The 9698-nt window shown below is 42.5% G+C and overlaps 1 non-coding gene across 1 annotated transcript; it reads right to left on the reverse strand.

Moving 5' to 3' along the window:
* Window positions 1-8867: 8867 nt before the first annotated feature.
* On the reverse strand, window positions 8868-8976 carry LOC144277084 (U6 spliceosomal RNA). The gene has a single exon (XR_013348387.1). It is a non-coding gene; the product is annotated as a U6 spliceosomal RNA (small nuclear RNA).
* Between the last annotated feature and the right edge of the window lie 722 nt (window positions 8977-9698).

The raw sequence follows: 9698 nt of genomic DNA on the forward strand, positions 1-9698 counted from the left end.
TCCACTTCTAGTGGGAGCATTTGGTAAGAAAACAAATGTCAGTATAATGCTTTCCAATGGATCCTTACAAACAGGAAGGAAAAAGATTTTCAACAAAGTGAAAAACTCCTTGACTATGCCCCCTTAAATGATTGTCATAGACAATTGTTCAAAATAAATAAATAGATAAACAAAACAACATCCCACATATTGTTCATACGACTATTTCAGGTTTATTTATGACTAGCTGACTAGTTAAAGAAATTGCACTGTCCGGCTGGGTTAACCCTTTGAAAGAAATATGCTGTGAAAGGATAACAGAGCTCTACAAAATAGTACTATAGGACATCACTACTTGTGTGATACCAAATGGTTAAAAGAAATAATTTTCGATACATCAAGGTTACTATGTACATATAATAAAATGAAACAATTAACACATGCACATACATACTCACACTACTTCCAGAATAAACAGTTAACTAAGGGTATATAAAAGTGATGGCTCAATGACATTTGAAGAGAAGTTTTTTGAGAATTCTCCCACCCCTTATAGCCTAGCAGAAGAATGTAAACTGCTCCTATCCTCTTTTTCTGCACAGTCAATGCTGAACGGAATAGATGATTTGCAATATGCACTGAAGATCAAGCTGAGACTAACAAATCCATTGTATTATTGGACTGCTAGTGAACTCAAGTGCTGCCAATTACTTCATCATTTCCGTCTGATGATTTGCCCAATGGTAATATCCTGCATTGCAGAGTACCCTTCCTCCAGAAGGATTATAAAGCACTTTACAAACTGTACCGTGAGTATGGCCCACGTTTCAGGGTGAAACATAGCAATTGTTCAAGAGCAATACCATGTAGCACTTTACAACAGGAGGTGAAGAATACTGTATCCTTTGAAACTAGAGAGGAATATCTAGGTAAGAATAATGTATCTACCCAGTTGTCCAGGAAGCAAGGATGAACATCCCTCTTCTTGTAAAAAGACCTTACATGGTCACATGTGGTTAGGAGGACCTTCTTGCTGCACGCGGGTCTTCCTCAGAAGTTTCCCAACCAAGTCTTGAGTACGCCAACCCCTGCCTGGGAGACCTAATGAGATCACAGGCCAAGGTAGTTTGGCTATTAAACCAAAGGAGGAAGAGGAAGAAGCATTTCTAAGCATTCTGGCTCAAATATGAGGAAAACAGAAATGTCTCCATGAACATGGTCCTCATGTAGTTTTATCCCAGGATGTTTTCTTAGGTACTGTAACATTCACACCTGTTTTATGAGACTTAGAGAACAAAATCACTAGAGTTTATGAAACCTTTATTTCTGCTTCTGGAATTCCTCCAAAGCCTACAATGCATTGTAACAAAGGTGCTCTACATTTTTAGTACCATGCTGATCACATAGAAACCTTTTTTAGAAAAGACAAATATCGCAAAACTATACCTTATCCCTGTTCCTATTCCAAGTGAATGCCAAAAGTCCTATTGATTTCAATGGAACAGGATCAGACCCTTAACCAGCAATGAGACCCTATCTCACACTACTCATGTCATCTAAAGGCCACGTAATGGGTTAAAGACTACACCTGTCAAAGGGAAGCCCAACACCAATTATATTGTAACATGGACAATATAATATATGCCTCCTTAAATCCCTTTTATATCATTTTTACTTAACTCTCTCAATCCCCTTCTTTAAGTCTCCTAAAAACCTCTAATACCATCTGCCGGGCATAATAAGGATAGCAATAAGAGTAAATGATAATAGTGAACAGCCAGATGTGGTAGTGGGGAAACCCTAATCAGCCTAATGAGCAGGGGAGGGGATTGTTGACTTTCTCCAAATAAACCCCAATGATTAGTCAAGGGTTGCAATAATGCCAGCCTTATAGCTCAGAGAGTGGTTCATTTATGCAATATACAGTACAATTAACTGCTTGCAATTAGAATGAGAGCCTTAATTACTGTGTTTATACTTTGTAACCTCTTTGCTACGATCAAATAATGTCTTCTCTGCATATAAAGTTGGGCATAAACATGTTTTGCTTTCCACTCCTGATTTCTTACCATATGTTAGTTTACAGAGCCGAGATGGTGTTTGGAGAATGATAGTTACAGTATTCGGGCTGGATGGAGTATAATGTAATAGAAATTACAAAGTTTTGTTAAAGGCAAACACCAGACTGAATGATTTCATGCTTAATAAATATATATTTATGCATTTGGTTTTCTATGCCTTTCACACAAACATTCATAACAACTCCTTCCATTTCAAAGGTTCATAAAACAGACTTTTATAGTTTGAAGCCTCTTAAAATATGTTCTCTCTGGTGTTCTATTTCCATGTCCCTTTGCATTTTGGTTGAAAATATACTTTTGGCTGCTAAAGGAGCGCTGCCGATGAATGTAAAAATTGGTGTGTTTTTCCACTACTCCCAAGTGACTGCTTTTTAAGATTTGTGATGTCACGTTGCACAAATAATGATGCAATATTTCCAATTCATACGAGGCCCAGTCTAGCTGCCATTGAAGTCAATAGCAGTGTTCCCACTGAGTTCAGTGATGCAGGCTCAGGTCCACTGTGATTATTTGATCATTTTAGCTCCAATTTCCAAATGTGGGCATTGAAATCTGGCCCCCATACCACATTTCAATACAAGGTGTCTAAATACCAGTTTTAAGTGTCCAATTTGGCACCTGAATGTAGAATTAATTGCTTATATTTATGAACTCAAATTTGAAAATTTAGGCACATTTTAATTGCTCAGAATTAATGTCTGAACCAAAGGAATCCAACAGTTCAGAAAGTGCAGATTCCTGTTCCCATTAGTCAAGAGAGAGATAAACACATGGTAGAGAAAACTTCATTTTAGGGCCCAATCTGGCAAGATGCTGAGTACCTTTGATTCCCATTGGACACTCCAGAAGTTAGTTAGCACTTTGCAAGATCAAACCTTATAAAGAGAGTATTATAGTTTCAGATCACTGACAATGGTTTATTTCCATTTTCTTCTACCCACCTGTGCACAAGATCCTATTTTCTTGATAGTAGCCTCCAAAGAGAGTTGCATTTTCCATTAGAACTTTTGCCAAACACAGAGTTTTAAATGGGAAACAGAACTTTTCAGTAAGGTAGGAACTAGACTAGGAAATGTCTCTGTGGAGTACACACCTGGGATTCATATACCTGACCACTAGATGTCACCAATTATCAATAAAGCCAGAGCCAAAATGGCTGTCCTGGAGCAGTGTAAAAGGCACCTATAAGATGTCCTATGAGGATAACCAAGGCAAAGAGCGGTGATGTGAATTGCCCAAGGTCACACAAAACATCAGTGGAAGAATAGGGGGTGGAATGTAGGCCTCCTGGCACATAGTTTTCTGCTCTAACCACTATATCCAGGGCTGTCCTTAGGATTTATGGGGCCCTACACAGTATTATTAAACTGGTACTCCTATGCCCGGCTTGGGGCACAGCCACCACCTCCACCCGCGGACCCCCAGAAGAATCCCACCCCCCCCCATTGCTGACACACACCGAGCTTTGTAGGCAGCAGATGCTCGGGGTGGGAGGGACGAGGCAGCAAAGAATACCAAGCCGCCTGTCCACCTCATGGCGGTGGAGAGTCACAGTTCCCCGCAGAGACCCCCATACCTTCTCCCTCACTCAGAATGCGCCACACTGGTGCATTTGGCTCTGTGAATACAGCCGCTGCCTAAAGAGACTGCTGCGTATGCTGGGAGTGTGGGAGCCGACCCACTGTCACGGTGGTGCCCCATATTTTCTGGTGCCCTACGCACCCACATATGCTGTGTATGCCTAAGGACAGCTCTCTATATCAGACCCAAATTTTGGACTATTTTGGGAAGTTTTCTGAATATCCATAGAGTTGTTTTTTACTTTCTTCCATGTCTTGTATCTTTAAATGTTTTCTTAAACAACATTAAACAAATGGCTGTGGTTTGCTTCACCCGGGTTTCCTATAAGGAAGTTGACCATGCCCTTGTGATTAGAAATGTGCTAATAATATTTCAGTTTTGTAAGAACACATAATGGATAATGGCAAATATATGAATCCACATTCACTCAACTTCTTGGGCTTTGCTTTTAGTTAAGGTGCAAATATATGCAAGACTTAGCTGGAAAAGCAGGACTTGGCTAAGAGGTTCACTCTTCTTGTAAGAGGAAGTAGCCCAGTGGCTTGGCTTTCAGATCCACTCAGAAGTCTGTGTCATCAGATGTCTTTTCAAGAAATGGTTTTACCCTGATGCTTTTGAATTAACTTATTACTTGCCTGTTTTCAAATCTTTCATGCGAATTTGCTGTTTAAAAAGCAGCATCTTTTCATGATCACATTTAACTTTCTCGTTGATAAAGCTACCTCTGCTGCAGTAGTTAAATGATAGATGGAAACTAAAATATCTGGGTCAGATCTTTAGCTGGAGTAAATTTGCTTAGCTCCAATGAGATCAATGAAGCTCTGCTTGCAATCTATATAGACAAGTCAGACAGAGAATGGATGGGGAAGAATAAGTATTATTTTCATCCTCATTTTACAGCTGGAAACTGAGGAAAAGAGTGATTAAGTGATTTACCCATGGTTTCCTTGGAAATCTGTGGAAGGGCCAGGAACTGAACCTAGATCTCCTAAATCACAGTCTAGTACCTTAAATACAAGGCCATCCATCTGGGAGGGATCAGTAAAATTGTAGAGGATACATGTCCACCCCTAATCTGCAGTTTTATGTTCTAATGCTATCAGTAGTCTCGGGCCCAAGCCAGAAATCAGATCTGGATCTGAACTTTCCTACAATTTAAGGATGTTCATATCTGGGGTTATAGTTCAGGCCCATTTCTTGTGATCACATATGGTTCCATATCAGATGAGATGTCTTTATTTTTTCCTCTCCCCATTGCTCTACAAATGACAGCAACCATTTACAGAAAAGATTATGTGATCAAAGTCAGGATCATTACCTCCCTGATCCATTCTTTGCCCTTGGCTGGCTGATGGGGACACATCAGAAACTCACAGGCTATCTATACAGCAGAAGTTCAGTGGTACTTTGAGGTCTGTGGGAGAAAAGGTTAAGTGAGAGATGTCATGGCCCACAGTTGGTGCTTCAGGGCAATAGGAAGTGAAAATCAGTACCGTTCGCATCAAAAGTTGACAGGTAATAAACCCAGATATGTTTCCTGAAGACTTATAGAGAACCAGGTTGAACACACCTTGTACTTTGTTTGATTGGTTTCATACTTTTGTCTGTGTCTTGTCATGTAATCAGACATCCACCAGAAATATAAACAAGATTCAATTTCATTATTAACCTTGCCTCTCATATCAGACTGGGATCCATCTGATCTGCTACCTGCATCAGCTGCCTTGTTGCTAGAATCTAGTTCTAACCCAAATAATATTGATTAATAGATTCATATATTTTAGGTCCAGAAAGGACCATCTACTCTGACCTCCTGTAAAACACAGGCCATAGAAATTCACCCAGTAATATCTTCATCAAACTTATAAATTCTGATTGAGCTATAGCATATCTTTTAGAAAGATATCCCATCTTAATTTAAAGACTTCAAGAGATGGAGAATCCTACTTCCTTAGGTAAGTTGCTCCAATAGCTAATTACCTTCTGGTGTCCTCTGAAGCATTCTAATGCATGCAAACCAATCTGAAATATCAGGAGGGCTGTTTCTTATTGCTATCCCTAATATGCATTCCCAATACCTAGCCCAGGGCAATGGGAGGTACCACTGGGCAAATATTTACTTTACAGATTGGGCTAAACAGGATGAAGATACAGAACTATTTCATGATCTAATTGTAGTAAATTATCACATTATACAGGTAAATTGACATAGGAGAGGTTACTTATCTAGTTGCCTTATCTTAATGCATACTCACAAATGGGGTGGGGGCAGAGATAAGGATGAGATGGGAAGGGAGAGGAAGGCTGAAGGGGAAGAGGTCAGATAGCAAAGGGGATGAAAGTGAACGAGCTGATATCTGAATTTCCTGAGTCTTGAGGGTTTAACTGAGCATGCCATTAGCACAGAGATGGGCCCTGGTCTGAACACCTGCAAACTTTGGATCTGGAGCCAAACTTTGCAGCTCAGCCTCACCAAAAGTCATGGTAGATTCTCCATAACTGGCTTTTTTAATTTTTAAAGATATGGTGTAGTTCAAAAGGAATTATTCTGGAGAAGTTCTCTGTGTTATACAGGAGATAAGATTAGGTGATCACAAAGGACCCTTCCGACCTTGGAATCTGTGAATCTCTAATGAACACAGGCCCTATTTTTTCAGAAATGACTCGTGATTTGTGGGTGCCCAGCTTGAGACCTCTTACACGAGCCTGGTTTCCAGAAAGTGCTGAGCTCTCGTTTGTGAAAATCGGACCCCCCATTATGGTGTCTCAAATTGGGAACCCACAAACTGAGGCACCAAACATTTATTTCATTGCTATAGCAATGCAAACAATAGGAAGTTTATTGTCTTTCTTGTGTTGTTTTCTCCTTCATTGGAGATCTCTTTCTCCATAAAGGAGCTTTATATCTCTGGACATTAATGGCTCTCTAGTGAGGGCACTGAAACGGGGCTCTATAGATGGATTTGTGACTGTGCTGATTGCTTCTGTGAGGTTTTGTTTTATTCTCTAAATGGATGAGGGCAGGTCAGTGAACCATGTCACAGTTCACATATACTTTTTTTCCTTTGCTGAAGATGGGGTGACCTCTTGTGACTCCGGGCCAAACACATTACTGGGCTAACTCCATTGCATTCAGTGGCGCTACACCAGGGATCAACTTGTCCTTCTGCCTCTTAGCAGGATGGCTGTGATAAGTGATGGAAAATAAATACAAAGAATGTATAGTTGTTATATTAATATATTAATTATTATTTGTATTCTAGTAGTTCTAAACCAGAGGTGGGCAAACTATGGCCCGCGGGCCACATCCGGTCTGCAGGACCATCCTGCCCGGCCCGTGAGCTCCTGGCCCAGGAGGCTAGTCCCCAGCCCCTGCCGCACTGTTCTCCCTCCCCTGCAGCTACACCACCACGTGGGCAGCGGGGCTGTGAGCTCCTGCCGCTCTGAGTGGCATGGTAAGGGGGAGGCGATGGCGCATGTGCCGTGGTGAGAGGGTTGGATAGGGGACTCGGGAGGGTGGGCAGTCAGGGGACAGGGAGCAGGGAGCGGTTGGATGGGGTAGAGGTGCTGGGACGGTCAGGGGCCGGAGAACAGGGAGGGTTGGATAGGGCGTGGAAGTCCTGGGGGTCCTGTCAGGGGCTGGGGGGTGTGGATAGGGGTTGGGGCAGTCAGGGGACAGGAGGGGTTGTATAGGGGGTGGGATCCCAGAGGGGGCAGTTTGGGGAGGGGTGTCCCAGGAGGGGGCAGTCAGGGGACAAGGAGCAGGGGGAGTTGGATGGGTCGGGGGTTCTGAGAGGGACAGTCAGGGGGCAGGAAGTGGGAGGGGGCGAATGGGGGCAGGGTCTAGGCTGTTTGGGGGGCACAGCCTTCCGTACCAGGCCCTCCATACAGTTTTGCACCCTGATGTGGCCCTCGAGCCAAAAAGTTTGCCCACCCCTCTTCTAAATGGATCTCAATTCAGATCAGGACGCCATTGTGCCAGGCACTGTACAACACAGTGAGAGACAGTCCCTGCTTCAAAGAGCCTGCAATGTAAATAGATGAAAAGTGGGAGGGGGAAAGAGAGGCGGCTAGCCCAGGCTCACACAGTTGGTCAGTAGCAGAGTTGGGAACAGAACTCAGATCTCCTCAGTTCCAGTACAGTCTTAACCATGAGAGGCGTCTGCCACTCTAAGTCATTTCCTTGGCATAGCGTTGAAATATCTTCACTTTAAAAAATAAAACACTGCAGGGCTTTTACAAACCTTGGGTTGGCTGTTTCACAGCCTGTCTGCCTATATGCCAATCACCTAAGGCACCTATCACAGTAGTATCTGAGCTACTCATTCTTTTCAAAGAACAAATTCTCATCATAAATACATTTTAGGTCACAGACTCTTTTTATATTCCTCTCTCATTGGGCAGGTATTTACATGCATAACTTCTGCTAGCTCTGATGAGAGTTACAGGATGTACATACAGTCAATACTCATTTGTTCTGTTGGAAATACAGCGCCTCTCTTGAAAAGGGACTGGCCACATGCTCAGGGATCAGAATAAGTTTTCTCACAGGTCTCACACTACAATGAATGGGAGATGTGAACTCTTGCATCTCCTGTTCCATGACATTTTGATGCTTTTTTCAGCCATTTGGTCACCCTATTCTTCCAGTGGATGTAGAACTAATGGGCTATACGTTCAGCTGGTGTAAGGCAACATCACTCCATTGAAGTCAATGGAACTACACAGATTGACACTGGCTGAGGATTTGGCCCAACACGGATTGTAGGTAAAGTCTATCTTCTGTAGTCTGCTTGAGTTCAGTTACAGATACTCTGAGCTGTTCAACTGTAGCTAGAAACTTGTAAAAAGTGTTATGTAGCCATTTTGCATTGTGGTTGCATTGGGGTTGTCCTGGTATCTTGGTTGCAGAGCAATGCTGTCACATATTTAACAGAATAGGAAACTACAGCCCTCTGTAAAATTTCAGGGGACTTGCAGATTCAGTGTGGATTTTAGAGGGTTCTTAATCATTTGAATTTGCAGACATAATGAGACGCTCTAAGCTGGACTGTATGCACAGCGACACAGAGAGCCTTGAAGTATCAATGACACATTTTCTAGCAAACTTGCTAATAAAATGGAGAAACAAGAAAAAGGTTTGTGTGTGAAGGAGTATGCCAGCTGATCATAGCTAAGGAAGGGAGTGATTGGTTTGCTGAGTGTAGTCTGCACTGCAACAGAGATGACTTAGGTGTGGTCTTCTCCAAATTTGCTTGTCAACCTTGCGCAGGGGCCATACTAATCTTCTCTGTATCATTCCAATTTTAGTATATGTGCTGCTCCAGTGAGGCATTTTTGTCCATCTGGTCCCTTGTTTCATTCGGATGCAAATTGCCGGCGATATCTGAGCCTGGCCTTCGCCGCCATACTATCCATTCTCTAACAAGGCTTTCTTGAGACAGTGATTAAGCTAAAAGATAGGTCCTCTGTGTTGACAGCCCTATGATTTTTGCATCCTTCCCCCATCCGTTTTGCCTCTCATCTCACACTTCTACTCCCTCCTTTCTCAGCAGAAGCACAACTTTACCTTCCGCTTTAGCCTGTGTGGGCATACAGATTTAGGATGAAGTGGGCTGTAGCCCACGAAAGCTTATGCTCTAATAAATTTATTAGTCTCTAAGGTGCCACAAGTACTCCTGTTCTTTTTGCAAATACAGACTAACACGGCTGCTACTCTGAAACCAGATTTAGGTCAGGCAGTGCCCTTCTTGTGTTGACCACTCAGGGGCACCAGAGTTCAAGGCACATTGCCCTCTTTGTGTCCAGAAAAAGCCTGAAAACCCAGGAGGTGCTAGATAAAATGGGGGGGGGAAGTTATGTGACATTTTATTTAGTGTATTGGCTTATTCCGCTCACCGTGTTTCTGAGAGCTTTCTGGGTGAACACCCTGACAAGTTGGTAGAGGCAAGTTACAAAACTAAGTGGGCAAAATGTATCTCAAGAGCCATTCCAGTGAGATGAATTTAACCCATTGTCATTTATCAGGATGTCTTTGCCCCAAAGTCTTTATTGTCT

This window comes from Eretmochelys imbricata, chromosome 18 (genome assembly GCF_965152235.1).
Source record: "Eretmochelys imbricata isolate rEreImb1 chromosome 18, rEreImb1.hap1, whole genome shotgun sequence".
In the NCBI taxonomy this organism is placed as follows: Eukaryota; Metazoa; Chordata; order Testudines; family Cheloniidae; genus Eretmochelys; species Eretmochelys imbricata.